We start from the raw sequence: 18,643 nt of genomic DNA on the forward strand, positions 1-18,643 counted from the left end.
ATCTATGACTAACGCAGTAGTGGCGACTTTGATATCTTTGACGCATGCGCTTTCAATCCTCAGCATCTTTGTATCACGTGACTCTCCGTATAAATAGGCACGCGCAAACGCTGTGAACTCAGTCTCCGACTCACCTTGAAGATGGCTGGGAGGTTTTTAGCCGAAATATCGCAAGAAGAACTGTCGCTGTCCCGAGTGCACGCCCGAAAGATGATGGAACATTTAGCTAAAATGTTCACAAAGGACCACTCGAAATACTTTTGCGCACTTGTGGTGTTCCACAGATTCAGCTGTACTTCACTGAAGCCTAATAGCCGTGACAGTTGACCCTGCCCGAAGCTGTATCTGCAGGCAGCGTGACCGTAATTGACGTTTCGCCAGTAGTTATCGCTCCCGGGCGTAACGGTGTCAGTGCGGCGACGACCGCGAAGGACGGCCACTTACAATTAGACCCAGAGGCGAACCGAGCACTGCCCAGCTGCCGACAAAAGAAGTGGTTCAGAGGTGGCTCAATCGACGCCACCAGCTGTTCCGCGCAGTGCAGAAAGTGACGGCGAGAAGCAAGCTCGCTGTATTTATTGCTGTGTGTCGCAGCGTACAAGACCGCCTAGAGGTAAGAGAGTTTGGCAATATCGCAATACAGGGTACTTTTATACAGCATTTTCCACCTTTTTCAGACATTTCTAGGCGTAGCTCCGTATCTGTTGAAGCTTGGGAGTTCAAAATAGCATCTCTAATGTAGCAGAGGCATCATCAAACCTTTCTTGTTCGGGAGTCAAATTACGAGGGGCACTCCAAAATAAATGCACACTATGTTTGTAAAAATAGTTTTCATTCAGCATGTGTGAAAGTTTTACAGTGTGTAAGAACATCCTTCCCGCTTGTTTTCAAACTTAGTTCAACCTGTTCCCGTGAATGGCGCCGTCACAGCATGTCTTCAAGATGGCTGCTACACTAGACGTTCGTCAGAAGCAACGTGCTGTCATAGAATTCCTGTGCTGTAAAAACGAGACATTGAGAACCACCCGCAAGAGGTTGAAAAAGATGTATGGAGATGCTGCTGTCGATCGCAGTACAGTTAGTCGGTGGGCAACCAGGTTACGTAATGAAAGTGGGCGCGGCAATATTGAGGATTGTCCTCGCAGCGGCAGGCCTCGTACTGCACACACTCCAGACAATTTGCAGAGAGTTAACGAATTGGTGCCTGCTGACAGACGCATATGTGAAGACACTGAAGAAACTTCAAGCTCGACTGAGTCGTGTTCGACTACATCGGCAAAAGCAGGATTTTTTGGTGTTGCACGACAATGCATGGCCACATGTCAGTCAAAAAACCATGGAAGCGATCACAAAACTCGGGTGGACAACACTGAAACACCCGCCTTACAGACCTGACCTGGCTCCATGTAACTATCTTCTATTTTGGGAAACTGAAAGACCCTCTTCGTGGAACAAGGTTTGAAGATGATGACTCCCTTGTGCACGCTGCCAAACAGTGGCTCCACCAGGCTGGTCCAGAATTTTACCGTGCGGGTATACAGGCGCTGGTTCCAAGATGGCGTAAGGCACTTGAGAGGTATGGAAATTATGTGGAGAAATGAAAATGTTGTTCCTAAAGGATGTATCTACACACTGTAAAACTTTCAAACATGTGGAATAAAAGATTTTTTTTAAAAAAAAAATGTGCATTTCTTTTGGAGTGACCCTCGTACATGTACAAAAAAACAAATGATCACAATTCCGGAAAAATTGAATGAATTATTGCCGGCTGCTGTGGCCGAGCGGTACTAGGCGCTTCAGTCCGGAACCGCGCTGCTGCTATGGTCGCAGGTTCGAATCCTGACTCGGGCATAGATGTGTTGATGTCCTTAGGTTAGTTACGTTTAAGTAGTTCTAAGTTCTAGGGGACTGATGACCACAGAAGTTAAGTCCCATAGTGCTCAGAGCCATTTTTTTTTGTCTTCGGTGATGAGGCCCGCTTCTAACTCACCTCTGATGACAAGCGAAGACGTGACTGGACACGCCCCAGATAGCGATTGAATACTAAACTGAACGTCGCATGCCATGCAGCCAGACAAACAGGAGTGATGATCTGGGGTGTCATTTCATTTCATAGCTGGTCCCCTTCAGACCACGGCATCCTTAAAGAACAGCGGTACATTGACAATATTCTACGCTCCGTTTTGTTTCCCTTGATGGCAAGCCATCATGGGCTTACATTTCAGCAAGATAATGCCCGCACTCACACGGCGTGTTTTCACTGTTTGTTTTCGAGCATTTCAAACGCTACCTTAGCCAGCAAGGTCGCCAGATCTCTTTCCAATTGAGAACGCTTCGAGCATTATGGGCACGGCCCTGCAACAATTTCGGGATTATCACGATCTAATGCACCAGTTGGAGGTAAATTGGCTCCCAGGAGGTCTTGGAGTAACTGCATCAACCAATGTCAAGCCGAATAAATGCTTACATATGGGCCACAGGTGGAGCAGCGCTCAGCTTGTGAAGCTCTTTCTAATGAATAAATCATCTAATTATTCTGAAATTGTAATCATTTGTTAGTCTGTATATGTACATCCACTGATTTCCGCCCCCATTCCTTAGTGGTACGTCGTTTGCTTGTCTTGGAGTGTATTTCCGAAATGGTAAATATGTTTTCATGTAGGTCTTCAACATTTTTTGCTCACCTGTTTGAGGTGAAAACGTCTTCGGCCAGGAATCTCATTGACTCGAGTAGAATTGTCTTCAGTCTTGAGTCTCGTTTCAAACTGAGCTCCGATGACCAGTGAATACGTGACTGGAGACGCCCCAGACAGCGGTGGAATACCAACCTGACTAACGTCTCCTTGGCTCTATCACCTAATACGAAGGTCACTCCTAAAGGAATCCATAAAAAAATTTTCCACATATATTTATTTCCACACCCTTGATATTTTTACAATGTGGTTGGTTGTACATTCCTCAGAGACAAAAAGTTATTTTTTTTTTACATAATCTCTTTCAACTGCCTTATGCCGCCGTGGGCACTTGTATACTTGCACGGTAGAAGTAAATACCGGCACTTTTGAGCCACTGTTTACCAGTCTTCAGAAGGAAATCATCATCTTCAAATCTGAAACTTCCTGGCAGATTAAAACTGTGTGCCCGACCGAGACTCGAACTCGGGACCTTTGCCTTTCGCGGGCAAGTGCTCTACCATCTGAGCTACCGAAGCACGAGTCACGCCCGGTCCCCACAGCTTTACTTCTGCCAGTATCTCGTCTCCTACCTTCCAAACCAGATGGTAGGGCACTTGCCCGCGAAAGGCAAAGGTCCCGAGTTCGATCCTCGGTCGGGCACACAGTTTTAATCTGCCAGGAAGTTTCATATCAGCGCACACTCTACTGCGGAGTGAAAATCTCATTATGGATCTGCAAATCGCTTTCCACGAAGCGATTGCTTCAGTTTGTCGAGGAAAGGTAATGACATATTGCCAGACAGGACTGTAGGACGGTTGTTCGTGCTATCCACCCAAGCATTGTGATCTTAATGAATGGCTCAAATGGTCTCTCAATAGCAAGACATAACCATGTCTAGTCAATGAGGGTTCACTTGGATCAGAGGACCCAATCCATTCCATGTGAACCCAGCCAACACCATAATGAAGCCACCACCAGTTTGCACAGTGCCTTACTGACAACTTGGTCTGTGGCTTCATCGGTTCTGCGCCACATTCTAACCCTACCATCAGCTTTCTCTATCTGAAATTGGGACCTGTCTAACCAGAACACGGTTTTCCAGTCGTCTAGGGTCCAATCTATACAGTCACGAGCCCAGGAGAGGCGCTGCAGGTGATGTCCTGTTCGCAGAGGCACTCGCATCGGTTTTCTGCTGTCATGGCCCTTTAACGCCAAACTTCACCGCAATGTCGTAAAGGATAACTTCGTCGTACGTCCCACACTGTTTTCTGCCGTTATTTCATCCAGTGTTGTTTTTATGTTACTACTGACAATTTTAAGTTAACGCGGCTGCTTTTAGTCGTTAAGAGAAGGTTTGAGAGATGTGAGAGGTAATGCCTGAAATTTGATATTCTCGGCCCACCCTCGATGCTATAGACCCCTGAATATCGAATTCCCTAACCATTTCCGAAATGGGACGTCCCACGCGCGTAGTTCCAACTACCATTTTTCGTGTTCAGATTCTGTTAATTCCCGTCGTCCGGCTGTAATCATGTCGGACACCTTTTAACATGAAGAATCTTGAGTACAGGTGGCCGCTCCGTCAATGGATTTCCTTTTTATACATTGTGTACGCGAAACTACCGCCATTTGTATACGTTCATACCGCTATCCCATGACTTCGGTCACGTCACTGTAATGTCTTTTAAATCTACACTGAAAGCCAGAACGTTGTGATCACCGACCTCCTATTGACGTAAACTCGCCCATGCGATACTAGCGTCAAATGGCGAGGAATGACTGCTCGTCTCTCTCTCTCTCTCTCTCTCTCTCTCTCTCTCTCTCTCTCTCACACACTCTCTCTCTCTCTCTCTCTCTCTCTCACACACACACACACACACACACACACACACACACACACACACACACACCATGTCGTGCATGTAGTGTCACTGAGCGTCCTGTCCGTGTGTACAATACAGATTGTGAGGGCTCGGAGGCAAAGCCTGAGCATTTCGGAAACTGCGCGACTTGTCGGGTGTTCGAAGAGGGCTGTGATGAGTGTTTTCAAAATGAGGTGAACCAAGCTGCAACCACATCCAGATGTCTTGGGGTTGGGCGGCCGCTCCTCCTTACAGATGAGACTAAAACAGTACAGGCGGGAACAGTGGCGGAAATAACATCAGACTTTAATGCTGGGCGGAGCAAAAATGTGTCTGAACACACAGCGCACCGAACACTCCTAACGATGGGCCTCCGCAGCCGAGGACCCATGAATTTGCCAATGTTAACACCACGATATCGACAACTACGACTGAAATGGACTCGTGACCGTCGGCACTGGACGTCGGCACAGTGGCAGATAGTGCATTGGTCTGATGAACCCCAATACCTTCATCATGTCGATTGGGGGGCGCGAATATGTCTTGGTCAAGAGGAACGGCTTCTTGACACCTGTACTGCAGGACAGACAAGCTGGCGGCTGCTCCATTATGTTCTGTGGAACATACACATGGGCATCTACGTGTCCGATGGAGCTCACGCAAAACACTATGACGGCCAAGGCGTTTCTATACAGGTTGCACACCACAACGGCCCTTCATAACGATCATGTTTCCCGATGGCAGTGAGATTTTACAACAAGATAATGCCCCATGTTACAAGGTCAGGAGTGTGACGGAGTGATTCGAGGAACACAGTGGCGAGTTCCAAGTGACGAGCTGTCCTCCCAGCCCACCAGATCTGAATTCGATCCAACACTTCTGGGATGTCATTGAACGTGGCATCCCAGTAGTTTACGGAAATTAGATGAATTGTATGGTCACCTGTGGTGCCAACTCCCTCTAGCAACCTACCAGGGCGTCATTGCTTCCATGTCACGATGCGTCGCCGATGTTATCCGTGCCAAGGATGGACATACCGGCTATTAGGTAGGTGGTCGTAATGTTCCGTCTGTTCCATGTAAAAGCGCCCACTTTCACTTGTACATACCTCAAAACCAAATGCAGGACGCCTGTATTTCTAGACTAAGTACTCGTAATGTGCTGCATTCCTTAAATGGCAGCTATACTTTTGTTTAGCGTTAGTCCACGGAACGTATTTACCAGGTATTTTATGGTACATTTATAACGATTTTATTAGCGTTTCCCTGATACTGTAACGTGCCATTTTATTCAGATTTCCGCGGAAAAGTAATCTTTTAAAAAGCAGATGAAAATATTATATAGGCTGTTGACCCTGCAGAACGACAGTCACTCGAATCCCTCGCAAAGTGAAGTTCTTTGCTTCTATCACTTACTCATGTTTTCTATTTGCCGAAAAATAGTTTGTGCACATTAAACAAATGTTCCAGTAATGAATTTACTAGGTGCGATGTTCCTCTAGGTCTTATCCTCCCCATTGAGGTGACTATATCATGGTCTTAAAAGAGTAAAGAACGCAGACAGAAAAAGATAAGTCTTTATTTTCTTCCAAAGCTCAGAAATAGAACTAAAAGCAACTACGCTACCCTAGTGAGGTGGTGCAGTGATTACCACACTTGATTGCCATTCGGGAGGATTGATTGTCCAAATCTGCTTCCGGCCATCCAGATTTACCTTTTCCATGATTACCCTAGATTGCTCTAGGCAAATGCCGGGATGGTTTCATTGAAAGGGCACGATCGATTTCCTTCCCCATCCTTGACGCAGTCCGAGCTTGTACTCCATCACTAATGACTTTGACGTCGATGGGACATTAAAACCGTAGTCCGCTCCCGGTAGCTGAGTGGTGCCGCGCGGGATTAGCCGAGCGGTCTGAGGCGCTGCAGTGATGGACTGTGCGGCTGGTCCCGGCGGAGGTTCGAGTCCTCCCTCGGGCATGGGTGTATGTGTTTATCCTTAGGATAATTTATGTTAAATAGTGTGTAAGCTTAGGGACTGATGACCTTAGTAGATTTCACACACATTTGAACATTTGAACTTAAAAAAACTACCGGCACGGTATCTCAGCGTGTTTGGTCAGAGGGTTAGCAGCCGTCCGTAATAAAAAAAAAAAAAACTGAGTTAATCGATCAACAGCGAACTTAAACGGACGTCTTACGACGTCCGCCCCGAGCAGATGCAACGAACGAAAGCGAATAAAAAAAAAAGTGCTCAGCGCGACAGAATGTCAATCCTAAGGGCCCGAGTTCGATTCCCGGCTGGGTCGGAGATTTTCTCCACTCAGGGACTGGGTGTTGTGTTGTTCTAATCATCATTATTTCATCCCCATCGACGAGCAAGTCGCCGAAGTGGCGTCAAATTGAAAGACTTGCACCCGGCGAACGGTCTACCCGATGGGAGGCCCTAGTCACGACATTTTTATTAAAACCCTAATCTTCCTATCGTCATTAACCATTGTGTTAAGGTATAATCTTAGAAAATTTTTATGTCTGTTTTCAGTTACGGGGCCACCTGCAATCATATCTGATGAAATTTGATGTTTCTGCAGATCAATTTTTCTTGATATTGCTAGCGTTTTCAATCTTTTTCTCATAATTTTCGTTTGAGACCCGAGTTTCTCCTGGCGTATACAACTTTCAAATAACTTCCGGGAATTCAGCCAGGTAACACTTTCAGCGACCGCCGATATTTCGGCGGGAGAACACCTAGAAAATGGAGGGGTGATCTCCCGCCGAAATATCGGCGGTCGCTGAAGATGTTACCTGGCTGAATTCCCGGAAGTTATTTGAAAATCTTCATCTATCTTCTCAAAGCCTATCATATCATATGCAATGCAGCGTACTGAATACTATCTGTGTCATTTGATGAAACTGTCACATTTTACTTAATGGTTACTTTGTTCAGTTAGAGCGCTTCTCTTTTGCTTTCCTCGTACCTTGCTGCTTCCAATCTCAGATTTCTATAAATTTATGTTTAAAATCGCGATACCTGCATTGTTCACACATGGTGATGGCGCCGATACTCAACGAGTAGCAGCCACGACATTTTATTCACTCACAAAAAGAAACAAATGGCGCACAGATTACATCTTTTGTTCTTTGCAACAACAATGCTACAAGGAAAAAATCACATCACATCACATCATGATTTCATCTTTTTTATTTTGTATGTGTTAGACATTTGGAGCTCAGTTCAGTTTTGTAAAAGCCTGCACGCCCATTAATACCGTGTGATACAGTTGCCCTCTTTCCGGTGCCAACAAAACTTTCTCTCTCTCTCTGATCTGTCGCATTAACTTTTCCTAAGGCACACGGAAGCATTTAATGCAATGTCTGTACCAAATGAAAAAAAAAGGAGAAACGTTGACTGCCTTTAATTATGGTTCACGGCGCGTAGTCCCGGGTCAACTGGCACTTGACAGCTGACGTCAGGTAGAGATGCTCGTTGTATTGCGGAATCTCTTGCACTTTTCAGAAATGTATTTTCCTTGGATGCTGTGGTTGCTGCACAATGATGAGCTTTTATTGCCGTTCTGAAATTTCCATCGCGTCCACGTTTCACTGCAACAGAGTAACATTGTCTATCACTTTGGCCTCAACACACACGAAAGACAGTATACCTATGCAAACAAGGGGAAAAACTCTGATGTTTCTGGATTGCAGACGAATCATTTTGACTTCTTTCCACAATATTTTGGCTGGCAACCGTTCAGCAATCTTCAGGTGGATGTTCGTCACTAGAGACTGCTAGTTTTTTTTGTTGAATTTCGATTCACCCCCGCAGGGGGAGGGGGGGGGGGGGGCTGGCAGCAGCGTAATGTGCCGCTCTGCAGCCTACAGAAGAGTTAGAAACACAATGAAGAGATAACAAAATAAAAACAGGCGATAAAATGGTGACTGTTTCAAACTGTAACATGGCGAAAAGTTTTGGAAGTGAAAATATAAAAACAAAGGGTTGATGATGCTGAATAAAACACACAGTAATTAGACAGGCACAATTAAAAAGATGGCGGCAGTCTGGTTTCTGTTCGCAACATTTAAAAAGGGGACGCACAGCACTGAACACTCATGTAAACATTGCGCTACAAGGTAGACACGAAGGCAGATTGCGGGGGGGGGGGGGGGGGGGGGGGGCAGGGCAGAAGAGGGGGAAAAAGGGGGGAGGAGAGGAAAAGCAAAAGGGGGGGCGATGGAGGGAGAGGACACAGAAAAAAGGGGGGAGCAGGGGAGACGCGAGGAGGAGTGGGAAAGGCAGTGGAGGGGAAAGCAAAAGGACTGATAGTCGACGGTTTCGGCTTTATAGAAAAAAAATCTTTCATGTTCTGTGTGTATCGTCCGATATATGTAAACTTTGCCTCTCTGGCAAGGAATTCTGTAAATTACGGCCTGCCATACCCCCAGATCGTCCTTTACCGAACAGAGAAGGGCACTAATCTTTGCCGGTGGCCGGAAGATCAGTTTAACTTGATGTTTCCTTATGATCCTGTCTACTTTAGACGTTAGGTTGCCGACGAATGGAAAGAACGCCCTGACTTGGAGAGCTCCTTATCTTCTTGATGTTATGGGTAGTCACGTTTCTTCCTGAATAGAGCTGTACTAATTATTGAACGTCTCGTAAATGTTCTAACTCGTTTGTAAGGCTGTCTCGATCAGAAACAACATGAGGCCGGCGCACCAACGTTCTGAGGACGCCGGTAATTTGTGATGGGTGATGGCAGCTCGACGCTTGCAAGTAGACGTCCGTATGTGTCGGCTAACGGTAGACAGAATGCCCTAAGGACCCATCCACTCTCCTAGCAACCAAGACATCCAAACACACGGTAAGCCATCATTCTTTTCTATTTCCATCGTAAACTGGATCTTCTTTTGGATAGAATTCAGATGTTGCATGAAAGGTGACAGTTCTTCACCATGGGACCACACTACAAAGTGTTAAGTACGCATCGCCAGAAGACTCTGTTTATGTTGTGCCAAATCAATTGCCGTTTCCTCAAAGTCTTCCATAAACAAGATTTCAGGGTGTATACGTGGACGAGGAAAAAAAATTCCCGGATTTTTCCCGGAATTCCCGGTTAAAAGTACATTTCCTCCCAAAATGCAGTATGCTACACCTTATTCTATATCTGCGAAAAAGACAAAGATAATGGCTTTCAAAAGAAGGACTCCAGTCAGATTGAAACAATAATAAAAGAGAGAATTTTAGAATAAGTATCCCACATTAGTTATCTAGAATGTGATATTTGTTTTAATAACGACAAAGACGTTGAGGAGGAGGAGGAGGAGGTTAATATCAAGCTATCGGGGGAACAATTGGAAGAACTTTGGGAAGAAACCAAGAAAAGAGACATAAATGCTATTAAGTTATGACTGTAAGTCAAAAGTTGAAGAAATACAGACTTTCCATGTAATACTTAGTTACAAAATTACCCAAAATAAAGTTCTTCCAATATGATTAGATGCATGAGAACTATTTTCTATAGATATCTTCAATGAATTGGACCAGCTGTTTAACTGAAAAAACTTGAGCGATGAGATTGAAAGAAACTACTGATGAATAAGTTACTTGAATGGTATGTTACGATGATGTGCCCGGGCAAGGTGGCGCAGTGGTTGCACACCGGCTCCCATTCGGGAGGACGACGTTTCAAACCCGCATCCGGCCATTCTGATGCAGGTTTTCCGTGATTTCCCTAAATCACTTCAGGCAAATGTCGGGATGTTCAAAGGGCACGGTCGAATTCTTTCTCCATCCTTCCCGAATTCGATGGGAACGATTACTTCGCTGTTTGGTCCCCTCCCCAAATCAATCAACCAACCAACCTATGATACAGGGCGGCGCACGAAATGTTACCATTTTGTTTTTGAATATAAAATTTGTCAATACAATCTGAAAGGAACATATGCTACAATGAAGAGCCGTCCATGGAGATTTGTTCTAATCAGCACATGCTCAATATGTACACCATTTCCTTACCTAACTTCCTTCAAACGAACACTGAAGTTAGTGATTACCCTACGGCAGGTGTCTTCCGTAATTTCACGGCAAGCTTGAAGAGTAAGTCTTCTGAGCTCCATTAAATTACGTGGACGTTTCGGGAATTTTTTTTCCTTTAGGTACCCCCAAAGAAAAAAGTCACATGGATTGAGATCTGGACGATTGGGGGGGGGGGGGGGAAATTTTGTCCAATAAGTCCGTGACTGGAAATTGCTGCCCACGCTGTAATCCTCGGAGCATAATGTTGTCGTTTATGAAGCACTTGTGGGTTTTCTGTGGCCCAAAAGCGTACATTTTGTTTGTTAACGACACCGTCTAAATGAAAATGCGCCTCGTCTAAAAACCTAACGTTGTTGAGAGTTTCTTTCCTATCCTCCGCCCACTAAGTAAACAGTAGTCTCTGCTGCGTGTGTTCTTCAGTGAGCTTCTGTGCACAGGTCATCGTGTATGGGTACATATGGAGGTCACTTTTAAGAATACGTTGAACGGAGCGTCTGGATGTTCGCAGTTGCACTGCTGCCTTTCTACACGATTTCCCGGGACTTCTCTGTACAGCAGCTCGTACCGCTTCAATATTCTCCGGCGAACAAACAGGCTTAGGCCGAGGTCGCTTCGCTTCCAATACTGTTCTTTCCTGTACAAATTTATCGTACAACCTGTGGATGGTCTTCTTGCAAGGGACCCATCGTGTGTTAAACTGTTGTCGAAAACGCCTCTTGAGTCACAACAAGGTTTTTCGTTTCATGAAAAAGTAACACAACTGCCGATCGCTGCTGTGTCGTTAGTCTTCCATTGTCAGCCATTGCTGCTTACCAGTATCCTAGTGGCAGTATCGTGAATTACACGTCATTTCGTAACTCATTTGTTTTTCTAAGCTCTGCTGGTACTGCTGTAGAGATCCCAGCGGGATATCTAATGTGCGTCGTAAATTGTGAAAGAAACAATTGGTAACACATTTCGTGCGCCACCCTGTATTATGGTAAAACTTTAGAAAGCTGATGCCATCTGGTATTCGTAGTCACGTTTAGTATTTCTACTTTCACATGTTCTTCCTGTATACAGTAACGAAAAGAAAATCACAACACCAAGTAGGAGTTGTGCAACTTACACGAAAGTTGGGGTGCGTGTTGCGACGTGCGAAAGATGATGTCTGTCCAAATTTCGAGCCAGTCGCATAACAGCGGTAGTAGCGCCTGTATAAGAATGCAAATAATGTTGCTTTAAATACACACACAGTAACGGTCGCGAACGTTATCTATCTTTGAGATTGGACGTGGTAAGTTGATGTTAGTCAGCATGGCTTTATGGCGACCAAGGCGCCATTATAAACATCTCTTTGGGATTGAAAGAGGTCATGTAAAATGCTTCGAGAAGCTGGATGTTCCTTTCGCGATACTTCAGAGACTTGGCAGAAATTGAGCCACTGTACATGACTGCTGGCAACGGTGTCAAAGAGAATGTACGGTCGCTAGGAGAACGGCCTCCGGACGGCCGAGTGGCACTGCAGAGGGGAAGACCATCGTGTTCGGTGGACTTCTCTGGCTCATCGTACTGATTCCGCAGAAGCAGTCCGAGTGGCAGTTGGCACCACAATGACATAACGAACTGTTATAAATCGGTTACTTCGAGGGCAGCTCCGAACCATACGCCCTGTAACATGCGATCCAGTGACCACAAGCCAGCCATCTGCGACATCAATGGTGTAAAGTGAGAGCTCACTGGAGAACAGGGTGGAGGTCTATTGTGTTTCCTGATGAAGGCTGGTTATGCCTCGGTGCTCGTGATGGCCATGTTTTGATTAGGAGGAGACCAGCTGGGGGCCTGCAACATACCTGTTTGCGTGTCTGGACCTACACCTGGAGTCATGATCTGGGGTGCAGTTTCGTATAACAGCAGGAGCACTCTCGCGGTTATCCCACGCACTCTCACTGCAAGTTTGTACGTCAATCTGGAAATTCGACCTGTGGTGCTGCCCTTCATGAACAGCGTCCGAGCGAGTGTTTTTCAACGGGATAAAACTCGCCCACAAACTACTGTTGTAACCCAGCATGCTCTACAGTGTGTCGACATGTTCCTTTGGCCTACTAGGTCACGAGCTCAACCTCCAATCGATCACGTACGGGACGTCACCAGACGAAGACTCCAGCGTCATCGACAAACAGCATTAACTATGAAACTACTTCTTCAATAGAGCTACGGCCCTTGGCGAGCCTTGGCTTCTTCAACACCTCCACACTTCTCGATTATTTGCTGCTCTTTTCCACCCCCGGACTCCCATGGTGATGATATCCATTATTACCTTGTCGATCCATCTTGTTCTAGGTCTGCCTTTTAGCCTAACTGAATGCGTCACACCTTTCATCATTTTCTTTGGAATTCTATCCTCTGCCATTCTCTCTGTGTCCTAGCCATCGTATTCGCTGTGATTTCACAAATTTTACTATGTCCTTTCCTTGTATTAACTCTTGTAATTCGGCATTCCAGCCTTCTTCCTCCCTTATTGGCCCATAGATCTTGCGTAGTATTTTCCGCTCAATGGTTCTTAGTGCATTTTTATCGTGTCTGTCAACGTCCATACCTCTGACCCGTATGTGATAACTGGGCGGACTAGGGAATTATATATTAGCAGTTTAGTTGTTCTTGTAACAAGGCTATTTTTGAAAAGTTGCATATTCGCAAAGTAAGCTCCGTTTACTGCTTGTATTCTTTCCCTTATAGCCTTTCCAATACTGTTATATTACCATGAAACGTCCTGGCCGATTAAAACTGTGTGCCGGATAGAGACTCTAACTCTGGAGCTTTGCCTTTCGTGGTACAGATTTCTAGTTTCGGTCCGGCACATAGTATTAATCTGCCAGGAAGTTTTACATCAGCGCACACTCCGCTGCAGAGTGAAAATTAGATTCTGGACGCATTAACCATCCCTGTATGCAACAGACGTGGAAATCCATCCCACAAACTGACATTCCTCATCTGTACTACACAATGCATGCAAGTTTGCATGATTGCATTCAACATTTTGGCGGTTACACCGGTTATTAATGTACCAGAATTTCACATTTTCAGTCGCTACCTTGCGTCGACATTAACCTATGAGCTTCCAACGTTAATCACTCAAATATATCTCTGTATTTTTTTTTATTCAGCTGCACGTACCGGTAGTTTCTATGCAACCCACAACGCATTCAGAAACCACGTGACATTTTTATACTCTCTTGCTCGCTTCCTACAAACTGATAGCCCTGTAGAAAAAATGAACAGAACTTTTCTGTAGGAAATTTAATGTAGTTAAATTGTGTACTGCTATACGTTATCGCTGGTGTCGACGATTTTCCAGTTATTAGAGGAAAACGTGTTTGAAGGTCAATTTTGCTTGACTAATTCGAAAACAACGGCCTCTGACGAAAACTTACCCAGAACAGAATTTAACTACTACAAATTTTCTACAAAATGGTCCTGTTCATTTGTTATATTGGGCAAATAGTCTCATGTAGCGAGCGTCTGATATTTGAGTGCGTTAAGGTTGCATAAAGACCCATAGTTAGGGACAACTGAAACACCTTGCTTGTACAGGGTATTCGGATTTCCCATTACAAACTTCTAGGGTGTGTAGAGGGGAGTGAGTACATAATATTTTGAATAGGAACTCATGTCCGGAAACGTACCACTTGCATTCTACGACGGTTTCAATTAACATGTTTAACACATCCATTTCTGCTTACGGAATTGAATTAAAAATATTCATTTATCACTTAACCACACTTGTTTGTATTAACACTTCAACCTTACATGCTTACATTATTCCAAAACAAAAAAGAATCCAGCATACTCTACGTAAAGAACGGTACTGGTCCATTACAACAGCGGCTCGATGAGTCGACCACAAAAGTTGTTACCGACGTCGTACCCACGATGCATGTTCTGGTACACACTCTGCATCTCACAAGTTCTCTTAAATTTCTAAAGCAGAGGCCAGAACCGGTCCCAGCAGATCTTCCTCTGTCTTTACAGGAGCCTCGAAAATTAAACTTTGCGTAAGATTTCACGAGTAGTAAGTAGTCCATAGGATACGTAGTACAAGTCAGTATACCAGGACGAGAAGCTTTGAGACTTCTGTCTTTCCCACAACAGACGTGGATGCGTCACACATTTGAATTGAAACTGTCGTAAAACAGAAACGGTACGTCCCCAGACATGAGTTCCTGTTCAAAATAATGTGTTCTCGCCCCCTCTACAAGTCGTAGAAGTTTGTAACTGGAATGTCCGAGCATGCTGGATGTAATAATTAATGGCGTAAACGCATTCAGTGAAAAGTACACGGTACTTGGAGCAAAGAAATCGCAGTAAACAGATGTTCAAATGTGTGTGAATTCATATGAGACCAAACTGCTAAGGTCATCGGTCCCTAGACTTACACACTACTTAAACTAACTTAACGCTAAGAGGCCGGGGTGGCCGAGCGCTTTTAGGCGCTACAGTCTGGAACCGCGCGACCGCTACGGTCGCAGGTTCGAATCCTGCCTCGGGCATGGATGTGTGTGATGTCCTTAGGTTAGTTAGGTTTCAGTAGTTCTAAGTTCTGGGGGACTGATGACCTTAGAAGTCAAGTCCCATAGTGCTCAGAGCCATTTGAATCATTTGAAAACACACACACACACACACACACACACACACACACACACACACACGCCCGAGGGAGGACTCGAACCTCCGGCGGGAGTAGCCGCCCAGTTTGTTCGCAGTAATCATGGACTCAAAGCATACCGTAAGAGCTCTGATCAGTTCATCTTCGCTACTGTGAAACAAAATAAATCTGTTCTACTGAACAAGTTATCGTAGCTTTTAAGGTATGCGCTTTAGAGTCCAAGTTTACTGCGACTTTTTTGCTTCTAGTATCGTGTGTACTTTCATCTGTATGCGTTTCTACAATCAATTATGATACACCCTGCAAAGCTTTTGTCCATGTTAATTTCTTCCTTTTCCTTCTCTTTAATCCTATATTCCTAAACTTCGTCGAAACAGGCCCCGGAAGGCCCAACGTCACCGACCGACCACCATGTCATCATCAGCCGAAAGGTACACTGGATGCGCATATGGAGGGGAAAGTTGTCAGCACGCTTCTCTCCTAGCCGTTGTCAGTTTTCGTGACTGGAGCCGCTATTTCTCAACCAAGCAGCTCGTCAATTGATCTCACAAGGGCCCAGAGCACCCCAGTTGTAAACAGCCCTGGGCAGAATCGTATGACCATCCAAATGCTAGCCAAGCCCGACACCACTTAACTTAGGTGATCTGGCGGGAACTGCTGTTACTCTGCGTCAAGGCCGTTGGCGCCTAGGTTACTGAACCCACATAAAACTTACGATATCAGTAGTGCATAAAAAGGACGTACTGTACTTACATAAAACATACCATTGGAGATCTAATAATTGCAATTAACTAATACGTACCCTACAAATTATGACTGCCTTTGGATGAAATGTGAAGTAGTACACCTTACGATCGTTTAGTAGCAATGTAACATTTTCTTCCATTTAGTGTTCTAGGGTTAAATATAATGAAGAACCGCCTTGTAATAAATTACTTTCTTTACTACCCTCTTAATAAGTAGCCGTATTGTTGTGCTCTGCGCTGCAGAAAAGTCATTATTTCGTGAAATATCCTATTGAAATCAGAGCTGATCCATGTGGTATTCGTGTGTGATGTTGCTTTATGAAACAGGCTCCTAAAAAAAAAAAAAAAAAAAAAAAAAAAACAAAGTTTTGCGCCAACTGCATATCTGCAAATGTTTGTAGGCGAGAAGTGAAAGAAGCAGCCTTACCAAAAATAAAATAATATGGTAAGTGTTAAATTAAAACCAATAAGCAAAATAAATTCGGATGTTCGAAGATGCACGGGATTGTTCGAAGGTGCACATACTTGAAGTCAATATCTGCTGAGGGGTAACTTTCAACGACGTTTTGCTCTACCTCGTGCGTTGTAACAAACTTACATCCTCTCTGGCATGCTCCCACAACTTGTTGATACGTGGTGTTACGCACTCTTTTCCCCATTCTTCCACATAGCCGTTGCTGATGTCATATTAGGAGGAGGATTTCTGCTTGACACAGGACAAGCTACAGCGTGATCCATCCGTTTCGTTTGAGCACGTATGCCGGTGATTCAATACGTTTATTCGTGCCACGTGAAGGAAACTGTACACAAGGTGGGCCCGGTTTGATCTTGCACTATCGTACCGAAAGACGAATCTTTCGACGAAATGTTAACACCAGTGTGTACATTAAGTTGAAGAATATTGACCCGACTTCACATTACCGTCGAAGGCCACGAGAAGAGTGTAACATCCGTGCACGATGCGGGCTCCAAACATGAGTGCTGAACCCGTGGGCCTTCGTTTCTGATACGTTCATTGGAATCTTGCCGCCTCCCTATCCTCCTATGACGGTCACTAGGTGTTATACTACTAGTACCTTCCTTGGCAAAGAGGGATGTCATTGAGTCAGGTTCCATTGCAGGCCATCCTTCTCATGCATTACAGCACATAGGGGCGGTGGTTTGTAATGACTGCCTAGAGGAAAACCTGAGAAACGGTTGCATTCTGTTGTCGATGACTGACCGCGCAGAAACAGTTGCATTCTGTAGTAGACGCTCTATCGAGCGGTGACAATTTGCTAATGAGATTCAGCACACAGTTGCACTGCGTTCTTCACGAGCTACCTGGAAGGCCTCACCTGATGGTGTGGGAAATGGAAATGCCACGTGGCTAGGGCATCCCGTCGGGTAGACCGTTCGCCTGGTGCAAGTCTTTAGAGTTGACGCCACTTCGGCGACTTGCGTGTCGATGATGATGATGATGATGATGATGATGATGATGATGACAACACAACACCCAGTCCCTGAGTGGAGAAAATCACCGACCCAGCCGGGAATCGAACCCAGGCAGTTAGGTATGACATTCCGTCGCGCTGACCACTCAGCTACCAGGGTACCTGGTGGTGTTGACCGCAGGTCATTACTGTTAGATCTTCAATGTTTTGCTTCACTATAGCGCCTGAATGTTCGAATGACGTGACGTGTACGCCAATTTGGCGGATACTAACCACCCTGTGCTGATAACCCTTCTTACAGCGAAGTGACACTGTGCACACAGCCTAAGCTTAAGACGGCCTTTAGAGGCTTGTTAACAGACTGGGACTTAACACACAAGCTGTGTTCACGATTGTAGGTACAGCGCACTCTGATGAACAGAACTGAGGTTACATACGGTATCTCGATTACAAAAAAATGGTTCAAATGGCTCTGAGCACTATGGGACTTAACATCTGAGGTCATCAGTCCCCTAGAAGTTAGAACTACCTAAACCTAACTAACCTAAGGACATCACACACATCCATGCCCGAGGCAGGATTCGAACCTGCGACCGTAGCGGTCGCGCGGTTTCAGACTGAAGCGCCTAGAACCGCTCGGCCACTCTGGCCGGCTACCTCGATTACATAAGTGGTTTTTGTACGACACGATTTCCTGATAAACAGTTTTCCGGTGCACGGGAACAGGTTTCTGATCTATGAAACTCAAACTATGCAGGTCATGAGGGTTGTGCATAACTCTTTTGTTGACCAATTCATGATTAGATTGCACAAAAACCAGCCAGTACTTTAGTAATATGAAAATGTACAATATGTTTCACAGTTCATGTCACAGTCTTCCAGCGAGTCTAGAGGTGACCTGTTTGATCGAGTTTTGATAAGGAGCCCATGTCCAGAAATGAACAATTTGGAAGTAAAATAAGTTCGAAGATGGCATCACTTTTCTATCTCTCACTTCGCGGTACGCAGACAGTAGAGACAGTGAGCTCTGACCTGTGTGGTGCCCATGGCATCGGCAATGTTCCGAATAATCGTCGTTTGGTTCTCTTGTATGTAACAAAGGCTGTCCTCTTGAAAGTCACGAGTGCGGCGTATGTGTCGAGCCACAGTCAGAACCCATGGTTTGAGGCAAAACAGCAACTGATGATGGCACCATCTGTTCAGTGTGTGTGTGTGTGTGTGTGTGTGTGTGTGTGTGTGTGTGTGTGTG

The 18,643-nt window shown here is 45.2% G+C and overlaps 1 protein-coding gene across 2 annotated transcripts in view; it reads left to right on the plus strand.

The window, feature by feature from the left end:
- LOC126416635 (uncharacterized) overlaps window positions 1-18,643 on the plus strand; it is a 350,735-nt gene that overhangs the window by 152,226 nt on the left and 179,866 nt on the right. Inside the window, exon 1 of one of the 2 annotated variants that reach the window (XM_050084425.1) lies at window positions 141-613. The exons of the other annotated variant lie outside the window; for it this stretch is intronic. The gene's annotated coding sequence lies outside the window, so the exon portion shown is untranslated. Of the gene's footprint in view, window positions 1-140; window positions 614-18,643 lie in introns of those variants that run through there. 2 annotated transcript variants of the gene reach the window in all.

The sequence above is a fragment of the Schistocerca serialis genome, chromosome 1 (assembly GCF_023864345.2).
Source record: "Schistocerca serialis cubense isolate TAMUIC-IGC-003099 chromosome 1, iqSchSeri2.2, whole genome shotgun sequence".
In the NCBI taxonomy this organism is placed as follows: domain Eukaryota; kingdom Metazoa; phylum Arthropoda; class Insecta; order Orthoptera; family Acrididae; genus Schistocerca; species Schistocerca serialis.